This window comes from Pinus tabuliformis, chromosome 4_2 (genome assembly GCF_031772625.1).
Source record: "Pinus tabuliformis cultivar Carrire ecotype Pingquan chromosome 4_2, CPIR1, whole genome shotgun sequence".
Lineage (NCBI taxonomy): Eukaryota > Viridiplantae > Streptophyta > Pinopsida > Pinales > Pinaceae > Pinus > Pinus tabuliformis.
This window is the reverse complement of record NC_142304.1, coordinates 730,603,759-730,620,672: the sequence shown is the minus strand read 5'-3', so window position 1 is coordinate 730,620,672 and position 16,914 is coordinate 730,603,759.

Genomic DNA, 16,914 nt, shown 5'->3' with positions numbered 1-16,914 from the left:
CCTTGGTGTCCAAATTTTCACATTTTCAGCAGTAACCAATGAGTATTCCTAGCCTCAAATAGGACTGCAAATTTGCTGACGTTCCATAGAGTTCCAATCCCTCCTGAGGTGCCCCAGGTAGAGATTGCTCTTGCTTCACTTTTAATCCAAAGTTTCTTGCTTGCTTGAAGGAAGGCTGTGTCTTCCAGCTTTGTCTCCTAGATGATAAGTATGTCTGGAGTTTCTGTTCTGATTAAGCTTTTGATGGCTTCTTCCTTAGCTTTGTTCCCCATACCTCTACAATTCCAGGAGATGACCTTCATTATTTATGTTTCTGGTGGGCTCCCTTGGAGCCTTGAGGCTGGTTTTCCAACATCTTAGACTTTGGGGTTAGAAGTTTTTCCAAAGTTGGTTGGCTGCCCTGAAGTTTATCTTTGTAAGTCTCTCCTCCCTTCTTTCCTTGTCAGTTTTTCGGCCTCTTGTAGATATTATTACCGAGGTTTGGGACTCTCCTATTTCTCCTTCCTCTTCTGATTCATCCATTTCCTGTTCTTCTTCCTCATCTTCTATAATCATACCTTTGGGGTCTTTAGCACTTGCTCCTTTGAGGGAGGCTGAGGGAGTACCTTTGCTTGAAGGAGCTGTTTTTTGGGCCTCGATCTCTTGAGTAGCTTCTGTCTCTGTTTGGACCATGACCTCCTGGGTGTCCTTTGGTTGCGAGCTCAGAGGTTTGAACTTATTTTCTGGAGCAGGTTTGGGCAGGATCTGTTGGGCAGTGGCCTGGTGAGGTCCTTTGCCATTAGGGCCTCCCGACTTCTAATTCTTGAGATAAGGTTTGGATTGCTTGACTTGATTCCATCCATCCTTCTTCCCCTGCACAGCCTCATTGTTGGTCGGGCAGCCCCTTGCGAAGTGGCCATAAACATGGCATTTCCAGCATTTGAAGGGCAGCTGCTCATAGTCCAGTTTATGTAAATGCGTCTAGCTTCCGACCTTTATTGTGATGGCCTCTGGTAGTCCCACCTCTAGATCTACTTCTACACAGATCCTGACACAGTCATATTGGTCTTTATTGTTTGCTCGATCTATAAATTTCCCCAGGGCATTTCCAATGTGCCTCAGAGAGTCCCAATTCCAACAATGCACTGGGAGATTTGGAAGTCTGACCCACACCGGGACTGCTTTGGGCACATCTACTGCCGGATCGAAGTCTGGGGTCCATTTATTCAAATACAGACCCTGAGGGCCCATGAAGTATGGGCCATTTTGGAAGATCAGATCTTTGTCGTCTTTTGATGTGAATTCAAAGAGGAAGTATCCTCTCCCCAGAAAGTAAGAGGTGAGGTACACTTTCTTTGATCAGCGACGCCCAGTTTCTGTTGACCCAGCTCTCAGTGATTTTGGGGACGACCATAGCCCATTGAACTAGCCAATGAGAGCCCGTTAGGCCAAAGACAGAGCAACTTGGATCGAGGTTTCTGGAGGTAGGGAGATCACAGGAATATCATCCAGTTTTTTCACAAATTTCGCAGCTTCAGTATTTTTCTTCTTTGGAAGCCCAGCCAAGAGCTGATTGAAGGCCTCATAAGGCGAGATCGGCTAAGGAGGCAGAAGAGACGCCTGGGGAGAGCCCAACCCCTCCATGGTCGCAATCCCTGGGATCGGGCCTGTCAAAAACTAGCAACTCGATGCATGAATCAGTGCAACCGCAGCAAGCAAAGAAGCCTCAGGCGGACACGTCCGCAGGAATCAGGTCGGCAGGGGGCGGGCGCGCTCGCTGTCTGCAGATCGCGCGAGTTGCAGACCTAGAGGGTTTGCAGAGCTAAATCGAGACTATGTCTAGGAATTATTGTTAAAAGAAAAAGAAAGATTTTGTTACAAGTATGGAATTCAAGGATTTTAAATTATTTTAAATTTATTTATTATTTATATTTATTTACATTTTGATGGTAAATCGAATTAATTTCCATTTTATTTAAAAGATTACAATGTACACTTCAATATACCATAATCCTCTTTATATGTTCTGTTCTTTAATAAGTGGTTTACACTCCATTTGTTTTAGGTATATCCTCTTTATGTTTTCGTTTCTTTTCAATAAGCAGTTTACATTTCATTGGGTTTATTATTTTTTAAGTAGTTTTAGGAAATACGGAAGAATTTAACAATAGGTTAAACGATAATAATATACAAATGACCCACTGTGATGTAGAGATAATCTAAAGAATTAAGCTTAAGATGCGATTATATTTATGTAAATAATTAAATTTAAAATGGAAAAATATTTTATATAAACTGTATGATTATATTATTTCAAAAAATTAATGTAATATAAAGTTTATTGTAAAATTATAATTATCTCAGCATATGGTTATTTTTATATAAAGAGAAGGAAATATGAATTAATGTAAGATAAAAATGCTGGTAAAATTACAATGTAAAAGGAAATATAAATTTTAAAATATAAATTATTTAAAATTTAGATAAAGAAATAGAAAAAGTTATAAAAATTATATATAAATGTTATTTAATGTTTTTAAATTATTTACTAAATTACAAATACTTCTGGAGTTTATTTGATGTATACCAGAAATGAGTATATATATTAGGATGAGTAAATACTTTCGGTTAAAAATAAATTTATATTTTATTTTTAAAATTATTGAAATTTTAGTTAATGACGCACTTGTATTTAGATTGATGTATAAATAGAAGGTGAATTTTTGATTAAGTTTAATTTATATTTAATTTTTGTGATACTTATAAATTAGCTAAATGTGTAAAACTTAGATATAAATCATCTTGCTTCATTATGTATATTATTCTTTGGGTGGTAAGTAGTTTTCACAGGGTGAATGTATTACATAATTAGCAATTATTTTATTTTATTATTTATCTATTATATATTTAATTTTAATAATAAAATTTTGGAATTGAAATTAATCTTTTCAAATATTATGTCAGTTATATGGAGGTGAATATATGATGACATGTTCTAAGAAAAATTGAAAATTTAAATTTTACATCATTTCTAAATTAAATTCCATTTCTTAAAATATATGTAAATTCTAAATTTTTTAATATATATTTAATAAATAAAAAATTTCAAGTTTTTTTTAATGTAAATGTTTGTAAAAATATATAACTTTTTTTAATAATAATATATAATTTTAAAAACAAATATGACATATTTATTCATATTAATATTGAATATTGTTAAATTAAATATATTTTTAAATATATAAATTGATAAATTTTATATATTAAAAATAAATCCAAAATGAGTTTTAATCAAATTTCCTTTAATTAACTTTTCATGGATAGAACATATTATATTTTGGAAAAGAGTGATTGTAAATATAATTATTGATATGTAATATTTGATTGTGATTTTTTGATGGAATATATTACTTGCAAGTATTAAAAGTAGAGTGTCTATAATTTACATGATTGAAAATCTTAATTTTTCTATTTGATTGGTATTTGAATGTTTTATTTTTGCTTAAGTTTGATATTTTATTGAATATTTAAAATAGAGCATACATCAATCCTTCTTCTTGTGACAGTTTGCTACTAGGGAAATCATACCATTAATGGAAAAATAATTATTTTGCCCAAAAAATTACATAAAACTAAAAAAATACTAGTCACATATATAATTTTCACCTACTGTATCAAAGAATTTTTTATAGCTGAGAGTAAACAAATTGTAGCTACACTAGCCACAACCTATGCTAACTAAAGGCTTCGATAACCAATAAAAAACACAGTTGTAATGAAATATCACTTTCAGGTACAGAATGTGTCTCAGAAAGTATAAATCTGGAGGTTGAGGAGAGCTTCTTGATTTTTCCATTTGTTATTTCGAAGGGTCCGTAGAAATGTTTCTTTTATATTAATTTGTAATGAAATATCTCTATCTTTCGCTATGCCGAGTGATTTCCCTTATGAGGAAGGTTTATCTCTTCATGTGAGCTCACCCTTTCAATTTCTACTTTTACTAGTGGTAATTTTGGCCACAGTTTTTCTCCCTAGTACACATGATATTTATCCTCATATTTATCCTCTTCAATGCAACGATAATAATTAATAATGAATAGTGATCACATGGAACTTGTACCATATCAAGACGAGGCTTATAATTGATACCATAGTTATGGTGCCATATGACTCTTAAGTGTTATGAGCTTAGAGTTATGATGATTATAGTAAATTCATAATATTTGATTTAAATAGATCAAGCTCAACGATAATCAAATGGAAGTATGAATGATCTATAAAACCAAAATAGAGATTAAGGACTTCTTAGCACGACACATAATACATCTAATTTTTTCATTCGGAAACAATACAGATGCGGTTTTATTGATGCATATAATTTTGCATAAATAACCATGATTTTATAAGTTCAATGAATTTATTTAATTCATTTCAAATATGAATAAATAGGTCTTCCTATATAATGGTATGCATTTGTATAACGTATTTGAAACATAGGCAAAAGGATAATTGTGTTTTATATTATTTGCCTATATTATTACATGTGTAATAACAAGAATAGACATAGTTAATGTTTATAAATCTGGTTCTGTGGATTGATACCGATGGTTTTGCAACTAGAGGAGTAATACAATGGTTTTCTGAATTTATTGCAAGGGTTTTGCATTTGTTAAATACAATAATATTATGTTTTGCAATATTAATTATGGTAATTGCATGTGAGAAATGCAATAATAGTTACGTTCTTCATTTTCTAATGCATTTATAAATAAAAAGGTTAGTTGTGGTTATGGATCTTACTTTTTATTCATGCATGTGCAAGAAAGTGTTTTCATGCAAAGATATAAAAAACATAAAAGTTATTAGTAATTCTGACAAGAAAATGACAACCAATATTGATTAAATCTTTGAGATAAAGGGATATCAATTCTCTTGCATTATATCCAGATGAAAAAGCTGTAATATTTTGGGGTTTGACAATTTGATATTTCAAGTATTCATGACCATAGAGTTTTTCCAATGATAGTGGTTGCATGGATGAAATCATGACTTACTAGGGATTGAGTGATGATTTTTAAACTAATAAATTTTTCAACAATTGAATGATGGTTTATGACTAACATTATTGTAGGAGGAGATCATTATATATAACTATTGTTACACCCAGAGTGATAAATCATCAAATGCAATTTTACAGTAGGTAACTTTGTTTACTGAGATATATTGCACACTTGTGATGAATTGACAATGATGACGCAAGATGGGAAAGAAGGTTACTACAATAAATAGTCATCTCACAAGCATATTGTACTCTAAAAACTATTGGGTAATGTGTTTGAGAAACAACGATACAAGTCTAATGTATGGGCCTATAGGTAATAATACTTGAATGGAAGTGTATGTTTCTTTGGCAAAATATCAATGATGGACAAGAGATGGACTCCCTTGTTTCCATCGAGAGAGGGACAAAATAACTCATGAAATATTTTTCATAAATAAAAACACTTGTTGGTTTTTTTCTTCTGGGTTTGAAGGTAATATTAATGTTAATTTATGTGCTTGCCTAATTTATTATCTTAATGATATTGTCACCTTGCATAATGTTGGAAAATATATCATTTCTCATGGGTTTTATAAGCCTTGATTAATTGAACAATCTTAATGATGAAAAGTTGTAGAGAATGCATTATGTTAACAAATTGCACAAACAATTATTCCTTTACACAAATAAATATTCCCTTTTTACTGTTACTTCACTTAATGATTGTGATTATATCATTTGATGATCAGTTAAAGAGTATGTGATAAGTCATTCGTGGGCTATTACATGCTAGGAATAATTGGAAAATATTTTAAAGTTGTGTATTTTGTATGAGGTATACTGAGAGATGTGACAAGTGGTATCATAGCCCATGTTACAACACTATAACCTCTTGGTTTACATAAGAATGAGAAGGAGTAGGGGTGTGACGCTATTGGTGAAGCTTAGCTATAATACTAACGATATTACATTGAAAGGTATGCATTAGACTACAACTAATAAGAAATGCATAATAGTGCTAATGAATACTTTGAAGAATAATATTGCAAATGGCATTGAGTCCTTATCTTGATAAAAGACAGTTAGAAACTATGTTGCATTTATTTAAATTAGGGATAATCTTGAACACTCATAGTAAATAGTGATAGCATGGATTAGGTTTGACTACCAGTCCTTGTATCCATACTCTTACGATAATGTTTAATGATGTGTTAAATGTTTGGAATTGTAATGCATTACTTAATGTTTTTGTAAAAGAATTAATGCACACATTGTTTTGTCAGTAACGAAAACACTGTGATAGTAAAAGAGTGTAGGAAGGCATGGGTCGTCCTTGATGTTGTCGATAGCATGCTAAATTGTTTAAAAGGAATTAAAGAACCCTCTTGAAGGTTAAGAATAAGAAATAAGCCAATGAGTCATATTCCAAGTCATGTTAAGTGCTCATTAACAAATTATAAGGATGCTTAGTATGATCGTAATGGATAAGAATTGATTGTATCATGTAATAGAATTACTTTGAATGTTAATTGAATTTACGATAATTTGGTGGCATAATCTATTCAGTATATTATACTCTCCTTTAGTGAATTACCATTTCATGGCATCATTCTTGGTAATTGCAATATTAAAATATTGTATATGAAATAGTTGACAAATTATTGGACTTATATCTGAAGGTATATGACAATAAGTTTATTGAAGTATGCATAATTCTAATTTTATTTAATATTAATGTTAAAGTTACAAATAATTTGATTTTGGTAGTTCATACATTTAATGGTGGAAATATCTTGCTCCAATTTGGGTCCATTATTTTGAATTAAAATTTTGCTTCTAAACTGCCATCAATATTTTTTATCAATGCTCAGTTACAAATTAGTATCATTATATGATTGAAGTTATGTATAAGTAATTATAGGCTTTTATGCATATTGAAATAGTAAGAAAGAAATAATAATTTCTACGGAAGTAGATATCTATTTAACCATGCAAAGAACTTAGATCACGATAGCAGTAGTTCCTTATAAAGGTTACTAATTTAATAGAATTTCATTGTTCACTTAATATTTTCCTTGAAATTACAAAACATTCATGCCAATTTAACTTATTTAAATATGCATACATTAGAAAATAACCTACAACTTACAATTAAGACAATGATTCCATACCATTAATAGAAAATTTATGAATTCCATAGTACTAGTCATGACGCACATGCATGTACATATATTTCCATAAGAAGAAAAAAAGGAAAAGGGTTGTGGCTGATGAGCCCCAACATTGCAATAGAATGTTGCGACTCCCAAGGATACCAACTTAAATTAACAACCTCGGGTTCATATAAAATTTAAAGGTGTTGACACTATATGTTCAACATCCAATGTGTCCTTCCTTAGTTTATCAAATGCAATTAAGTGAATATTATGAAAGAAAAGCCTAAACTAATTGCAGAAATGGAAATGTTACTCTATTTGTAAGAAATGGAAATGTCACTTTCTCAAATGTAAATTCTAACCCTATTTTCAAAAATAGAAGGGCTATACTACTTTCATAAATGTAAATATTAAGCTATTTACTGAATGTAAATGTTGCATTGAAAGGAAACCTAGTCTATGGAATGGAAATAATAGTTTTAAAATAGAAACCCTAACATAAGAATAAAGAAAGTAAACTAATCTAACATCCATGAAGGAAAGAGCATGTAATCAGTCACTGCATTCCAAAAAAGTTAGATACATTAATATAATTCATTAGATACTTCATGTGGAAATCAAAAAAATCATTACCGTGTTATCCAATTCTTAGATATTTCCACTAACCCTAATTGTTGAGATGTGTTCTCGGGGTAAAAAGGAAAGTCCTAAATGGTATTTAGTTTTCATCAATAATATGTTGAGAGCCTAGGGTGAATTATTCAAGGATACGAGGCAAAAATCAAGCTTCAAGGGAAAATCTGGTCAAGTTTACATGGTGTAACATAATATTACAAGATTGCTACAAGATTTCCCTATTTGGCTACATGATTGGACCCGTTAGCATTCTCAGCGTGGAAACGGTGATTTGAGTGTAGGATACAATGATCAAGGGTATAATAAGTTTGTATGGGGCTTTTTCCAAGTTTATTACCCTTCAAGGCCCCATCTTGCACAAGTACCACTACACATAGTGTCCTTCAACGCCCCATAAATGTACTCTTAGTGGGCAGTGTTTTGGATGAGTTGTTGAGGTAAAAAGGAAGGAAATAGTGGTAGGATAAGGAATATAAAATAAAATTCTCAACCCTTCAAACCTATAGCCTCACCTACAGACAAGAAATATTATGACTTTTTTTATACTTGAAAAGATTAAAATACCTAGTATGTCAGCTAGTTTGTCCTCCAAGTTATCTCACAGAATGACAAATCAAATCAAATGAAAATGAGATGGAATAATTTTTTTATTAATTAGGATTCCCTAGGACTCCAACCCAAGTGGAATATTGCAAAAATACCTTTGCTAACATGTGATAAAAAAATAGCATAAAATTACTACTCTAAAAACCAGAAATTCAAGAATATGTGAGCTAGTTAACCTACCATTTTCCTAACCTGATCAAGCGAAAATGATGTGGGATAAATTTTGTTATTAATTTAAATGTTTTTGAGACTCAGTACTAGTGGAAACATCTAAACAAATATTCATTAAATTGTGCTAAAAATCAACAGAAAATTACTACTATTTTGCAACAAGAAACTTCCAGAAATTCCATAATTGTGAATTAATAAACCAATCCAAGTAGCAAGATCATCGATATGTCTTTGAAAACCTGTTATAAGGATGCATCATTCTTTTGACTCTATAAATAACCTACAAAACAACATTTAAATCATTTAACCAATATAACCCACAACAAAGGAAACATGAATACAAAATACACACATTGCTCTTAACAAAAAAGAAGGTTGACCTTACATTCTTGAAAAGATTCATAGATTCGTCAATTTTTCCTACGTTTGCAAATATAATTAGAATATATAGAATTATAACATGAAATAATTAATACTAATAAAATTAACAATAATACAATTAAATAGAACAATTAAAAATAACTTAAAGATCTATCGGCTAAGCATCTCTTGCATCCCTATATATATTTGAAAAATAAGATCAGTCTTTCAATTAGTTCTCTCACATCCTGAAGACGAACCACCATCATTGGTTCGAAACATCGATCTAAAAAGAAATTGAATGCGATGGATCCAGAAGAAAATCTACACAAACATGACATTCGCAGAAACCTCAAAGACAAAATACTCACCCAATACAGAAGGGAGATTTTGGAAGAAGTTTGCAGATTTGAACGACATAGATTGCTCTTAACGAAAAAGAAGGCTGACCTTACATTCTTGAAAAGATGCAGAGATTCGTCAATTGTTCCTACGTTTGCAAATATAATTAAAATAGATAGCATTATAACATGAAATAATTAATACTAATAAAATTAACAATAATACAATTAAATAGAACAACTAAAAATAACTTAAATATCTGTCGGCTAAGCATCTCTTGCATCCCTATATATATTTGACAAATGAGGCTAGTCTTTCAATTAATTCTCTCACATCCTGAAGATGGACCACCGTCACTGGTTCGAAATGTCGATCTAAAAAGAAATTGAATGCGATGGATCCAGAAGAAAATCTACACAAACATGAGACTCGCAGAAACCTCAAAGACCAAAAAGCAATACACAAATAATATATGTAACTGAAAAAGACATTCAAAGAAAATAAATAAATTGTACAATAAGGATTTGAGGCTCCTGGTATGGCCAAGCCCAAGGATACTTAGATTCCTATGAATGAAACCATTCTTTAGAAGAAAAAAATGGCACCAAACTTTATTATTAGAGTCGAAGTACATCCCTACTAGAAATGAAAGTAGAGTTGCTAAATAACATATTTTCTCCTCAAGAAGACTAACAAATAGAAGCCCCTTAAGGCTAATTCGAATTTCTACTTATAAAAATTGACAGGGAAGCATCCTAATTTAAAGAAGGAAACTTTCCCCTCCAAAATCTCAAAAGTGGATCTCGTTCCCAATAGTAGGAACATTCATTCAATGGCAGGGAACACATTCTTATATTTTCTCATTCAATAATTTCATAATATCTAGTTCATTTATTATCCAATATTATTCCATCCTGTAGCAGCAATAAAGTCCCTATATTATCTCATTCAGAATTTATTCAATATTCTCTCTATATTCTCCAAAAATAAATGATATTGGGCACATAATATGCAAGGATAAATCAAATTCCTAAGGACTCATTAATACTACAAATAAGCTCTATAATGTGCAAGTAAGGGTGTCAAGTGCATATTATAGGTTTCCTAATAATCAAATGGGCCTAATAAAATATACAATTTCCGGACCTATCATGTCCCCCATACTAGAATTGTTTCTCACCCCTAAGAAACTCAATCCCTTTTCTTCCACCTATGCTCCACTTGCCTCTGTTGTTGTGATGTCATTGACTACTCAACATACTTCTTTATCTACTTTGCCTTCTACTCCATTTCCCACTCCTTATGCTTCTCTAACTATTGCAGTCCTCCAATAGTGCTTCAACTTGAAGAAAGAAGGATTTCATGCCACTCATTGCCTCATTTCTTGATCCTTTGTCCCAATCCACTGTTGTAGGTAAAATGGTGATCTTTTTGATACCACTTTCATTGAAATGTATTTCCAATCCTCTCATTGTTGTCACAAACCCTTAGTCACTTGGATTCTTTAGGTTAACTATAAATTCCAATGCAAGTTCATCATCATGCCCCTTTAATTTTCGAGGAACTTATTGCAGGAAAATTTGACTTTTCCTGCTATGTTCACTTCCACAAACCTGCAATCTTAGGAATAACAAACAACGATATATTTTTTAAAAGTCACAAAACTAATAAGCCACAATTTTTTTCTAATTCAATGATCCAAATTTTATTGGATTGGATTTATATGTCAATCACAGAACATGTTTCCATGCTTTCTTTGAAATCAAATAATTATATCACACTTCACATAGAATTCTTAGATTCACAATTATATATGAACTCTCATTCATTAAAATAGCTTTGTACTTACATCTACTCGAGGACTTCATTCTCTCTGTTCACTCTCTATGGCATGATTTCACATTCATTTGACCATTAGTTTTCTCGTTAGGCTAACAATATTTATAATAACATATAAAAACAAAATAAATCTCCCTAAATCCATAAATCAATCCACAAATCACTCATGGTTTTCAAGGTAGACTCATTTTTTCCTTATTTACAAAATATTCTATATCCATAGCTTTTATAAATCCTAAAATCACCCCCAATAGTTTCTAATATTTCTAAATTTTTTCTTATCCTAACAACTTGCTAATTGCTACCAAGACTTTTTCTCCTATAACCTCTCATGATTTATTCCGAAATTTTTGATACCCTAAAAGGAATATTGTCTTCTTAAAAATATTATCAATATCTATAGTTGTTTAAGAAGTAAAGAAAATAAATTTCCCTTTCCATGTTGAATCTCCAAAATCTTGATGACTTGGAAGCTCTAATGCTCTTGCATCAGACTCCCAAGGTAAAAAAAAATAAAAAAATTCCATGGTCTCCTAACCATGAGTTGTTGTTGCTAACGTCTTCATGGATCCCATAGATAGTTCCAATTTTTGTCATCAACTTTTTCATGTTGTTGTACTATTGTTATTGCATATTTAATTCTACTATAACTTTTTATTTTGCCTTCCTTGTGGAAAACCAATTGTTTTCACCATGTTTCTCCTCAGTATTTCAAGTGAAAATTTTCCAAACTATAATTGATAGGCCTGGAAGAGACAACTTGGCAGTGATTTCTTATCTCATTTGAATATTATGTAGGGAAGCATATATACATCCATCCAAGCGTATTTTCAGCCTCATTCCACACTTGTAAAGTTTCTCTTTGAACTCTCTATCTCACTTCAATCTATTGATCGATCTCTATCTCCATGCTACCAACAAACTCTTCCTCCTTTGACTTTGTTGCATCCTCATTCACAACAACTTTTGCAACTTGTTCACCCTCGATTTTTGTTCCACTTGCATTAGTTTGAAAACTAATAATCACTTCTTCCACATCTGCATGCACATATTTAGTGTGAAGACTGAAATTTGTCTCTGTCGTTGGCTCATTATTTCTTATGAGCATTTATTGCTCCTCCACTTTGCTAAGAGAAACATTTTAATTTTGTTCTCCTCCATCTTCCTCTTTATTCATGAAAATTTCAAAATATTTTCCATCATCTGCAATAACACCCGCAACCATAAACAAATCATCAGAAAAAATGTAAGGCTTTCTAACCTTATTTGATGTCTCAAACATCAAATCTCCATCATCCTCATCACCATTCTCTTCAAGGATTTCTCCTTACATAGGTTCACCTCTATGAAATTCTTCCACACGCTCCGTAACTTTTAGTTCTTCCTTCAACCTATATCTCAACTTCTGTCTCTGCTTCTTGGCCCTTTATATTTTAATAGACCACTTAACCCTTTTCCTCAAGTTCCACCCATACATATGGTTCTCCTAATTCTGTTGTAGGAACTATGTAAGCACATTCAACCTTACTTTTATCTCAACAAGCTCTATCTCGTAGTCTTCATCACTCATTTTCCTTACTCCAACTTCTTTGGAATATTCGTGGCTTCCCTCTCAATTCTTAAAATGAATTCCCATAGACATCTTCTTCTTCTCCTCTTCCCCTGTTAGCTTTATGTTGCCTAATATGAATTGCAAATAACCTTTACAGTAACATATATCCTTCTTGCTACACATGCCTCAGTAAGCTTCCCAATTGTACTTTGTCTTTTAGCATTCTTGGTTCCCTCCTCTGGAACCCCTTTCGAGCACTCCTTGCTCTTCAAGTTTTTTCAGTCACTCTTTTTCCTCCAGCACAGTAGCACTAGCTGTTAGAATTAATTTTCCACGGTTCTCATATCATTTGTTGCTACCTATCATCAATATCCCCAAATTATAAAAAACCAAAAATCAATTACCTACCACAATCTTAATCTCGTTCTAATTTTTTTCTCCATAGTGTTGCACAAAATTCTTTTGTTGTCTCTATACCTCTCTCTTTTATACCACGTTTATGTAAGAAAATTTAACTTTTCCTGCTATGTTCACTTCCAAAAACCTACAATATTAAGAATAACAAACAATGATATCTTTTTTAGGAGTCACAAAACTAATAATCCTCATTTTTGTGCTAGTTAAATGATCCAAAGTTTATTAGATTGGATTTATATGTAAATCACAAAACATGTTTCATGCTTTCTTTGAAAGAAAACAATCAGATCACACTTCACATAGAATTCTTAGATTCAAAATTATGCATGAACTCTCATTCATTAAACTAGATTTGTACATACATATGCTCAGAGGCATTCATTCTCTCTATTCACTCTCTACAGTCTGATTTCACATTCATTTGGTCATTAGTTTTCCCCTTAGGATTGCAATATTTATAATAACATATGCAAACAAAATAAATTTCCCTAAATCCATAAATCAATCATTCTTTTCAAAGTAGACTTGTTTTTTCCTTATTGACAAAATCTTTCATATCCATAGCTTTTCTAAATCCCAATTGCACCCCAAATAGTTTCTAAGATTTCTAAAATGTTTCTTATCCTAACAACTTTCTAATTGCTACCAATATTTTTTCTCCTACAACCACTCATGATTTATTTCCTAAATTTTTGAAGCGTTGAAAGGAAATTTTTCTTCTTAAAACAATTATCTCTATCTATAGTTCTTTTAGAAATAAAGAAATTAAAATTATTTACACTGAGGAATAAATTCATTTTCCATTTTGAATCTCCAAAAAGCTTGATGACTTGGAAGCTCTAATGTTCTTGCATTATAACACCATCTAGCTACAATTTTGAAAAATGGTGAGTAATCTATGGTTGTAGAACGTCTTTGGATTTTGCTTGGATCACACAACTTCCACCCCACAAAAGGCTAGGTGTCCCTTATTCTTCCCACTAATCTGAGGGTTCCTCTTGATATTTTTTCCTCCGATCCTTTGTCAAAACTCCTTTTAGAGATAAACATAAGAAATATAGTGGCAAACAGGGGCTGCTATAGGAAAAAAAGTTTCCTATGGTAGCTATGTGAAAAAAGGAAGAAAATGATAATGGTGCCCTCATATTTCTATTTTAGGAGCAATTTATGAATTCTTACTCATAACTTTGCAAACCAACCACTAGATCCTTAGAAAAATCCTTGATAAAATCTACATTTTAACTATGTTCACCTCATTTAGAAATTGTAAACTCTTAACAAGGGAAGGAAAAATTGCATGCTCAAATAAAAATAATTACGTTTCCTTTCTATCATGCTCAATTTTCTAGAAATATTCATTCTTTAATTTCTTTCCATTTTTAGATATTTAATACAAGATATATTGTGAAATGATTGAACAATTATGTGTACTTCATGTCCACAATGAGTGAGTAAAAATAGGTACTTACCCTTCCCTTGTAGGTCCCTTTTTGAATATAAGATTTTGTGGATTAAAGTACTCAAGATCGGGATCTTGTGCACATTGTTGGGTGTCGTTTTTTTCACCTATTTTCTACACATTCTTTCCCCAGTTTTGACCTTTCTGTCCTCTAGGCCTATGACTTTACATGATCCATTTCCCTATTTTCTCACCTTTTTAACCTATTCCATTGTCATGTTACTTTGCTATATTTTACCAAATAATACGAGGCTTTATTCCCTTTTGTGGCTAACTGGGAGAGTATTGAAGAAGTATTTTGGGAATCTCTTCTTCTTTTCAGGTGATGGCTTGGGAGAACAAAGCTATGGAGAAGAAAGGTACCACGGATTAACTGTAGAGAAGGGTAGAACGGTTTGTTGTTACACCCCGGAAGTTGCTAGAGGTTGTTGTTACACATTGGATGTTGTTACAGGTTGTTGTTACACATTGGATGTTGTTACAAGATGTTATTACTATATGCGCCGATACAAGAGTTCGTTGTCACGCCAAAAGTGCTGTCGACAGTGATGTCGTGACATCGTGAATCACCATTCACTTGATGCTATTGCGCCAAAGCTGGAAAATGTGGGTACTATTCCACATAACAACTGTCGGGGTTAGGGATTGTTTATTGTTGGCATTATGACACAGGTTTGGCTCTATGGCACAGGTGTTGTCCTTGATGGCAACTCACTCAGATTACATATCACAGTTCAGCCTTACAGAGTGAAAGAAAAAGAGATATACACAGGTTCCCCTTGACCAAGCCACGTATACACGCGGTTTCGATGATCAAAAGGCGCGTATGCATATACACGCACTTTCATGCAAGGAAAGGCGTGTACATTTGCTTTTGGTCCATTGTATTTGTCCAAGTCATCTTGTTCGACGTGTTGACCCCAGGTATTTGGTCCAAGGTATTGGTTCTAAGTGGTTTTGGACCATGGTATTGAGTAAGGCCCAGACTATAAAAGGAGGAGAAGGTCATTAGGCAAAGGCACTCAAGTATTGAATATCTAATGAAGAGCAAGATCTAGAATACTGACTGAGAAATGGTGCATAGATGTATCTGAATCAAGGAGGAACCTGAGCACTTGAAGAAGGATAAGTTCTATTGATGGGTCAAGATATCAAGGCTTGAAGAGAAGTATCCTTGTGTGGTTTTTGATATTTTATCTGAATAATTAGCACATGTCATAATCTGTAAATCTAATCATCTGGGTATAACTAATGTTTGAATAGTGGTAAAGGTTAAATCATTTTTTACAGATCTGTATGTAGGTTCTGTATAGCAAAGGCACGTATACACGCTGGTTCGGTATTTCAAAAGTGCGTATATGTAGGTTCGCCTTGAGAAAAGTGCATATGCACGTCAGTTTGACACATTGAAGTAGTGTACACCTCATAAAATATGTTTTAGCTACTTCTGTTTATTGTTGCAGTGTTCTAGGTTCTGGATTGGGTTCTAGTTACTGTTACTATGTTCTGGTTACAACATTTAGAAAAGTGATTTTTTGATTCAGTTTTGGTTGCCAGTGTAAAGGAGATTGGTTGATGGAGATATATTTGAATATTGATTGATGTTATTGATGGATCCAATCTAAAAATTTATGAAACGTGGTCCCTGGAAGAAAATAGAAGGTTGTAGCCTTCTGTAGGTCAGCACCTACGTACTAGTACATCAGCTAGTAGAAGAGCTAGGGGGTTGTAGCTCCCTTCTAGGAGAATTTGGAGAACGAGAGAAGGTTGTAGCCTTCTGCAGGTAGAAGCCTGCGTACTGGTATAAGACAACACCAGTACAAAACATTGTAAAAGAAGTTTCTTATTAAAATGAAAGATAGAGACGATTGCAGCAGGTGGTTTTCACCCACATTGGGTTTCCACCTTATATATTGTGTTCATGTGTGTGACTGTCTGATGTGTCTTTACTGCTTCTGGTTACTGTTTATATGGTTCTGATGCACAATTAATGATCAACTTATGAAGAATTAAATAAATTATAAGTTTACACGGTATACACTAGTTTCTTATATACAATTGCGTATATACGCAAGTTTAATTAACTGAAGTAACATATATGAATTAGAATATGGAAATGAAATATTACTGACTTGCTAATACTGTTTCACCCACCCCCCCGAGTATTATTTCCAACAACTGGTATCAGAGCAGGTTCTTCAAAAGAAAGCTTGATCGCTTTTAGAAGAAAGATCCATCATCATGAAGTCACTACGAAAGAGAGGGATCCATTAGACCAACGATCTTTGATGGGAGAAACTTCATCTATTGGAAGGTAAGAACCACTACCTATCTTCAATCTCTTGGAACAATGTTT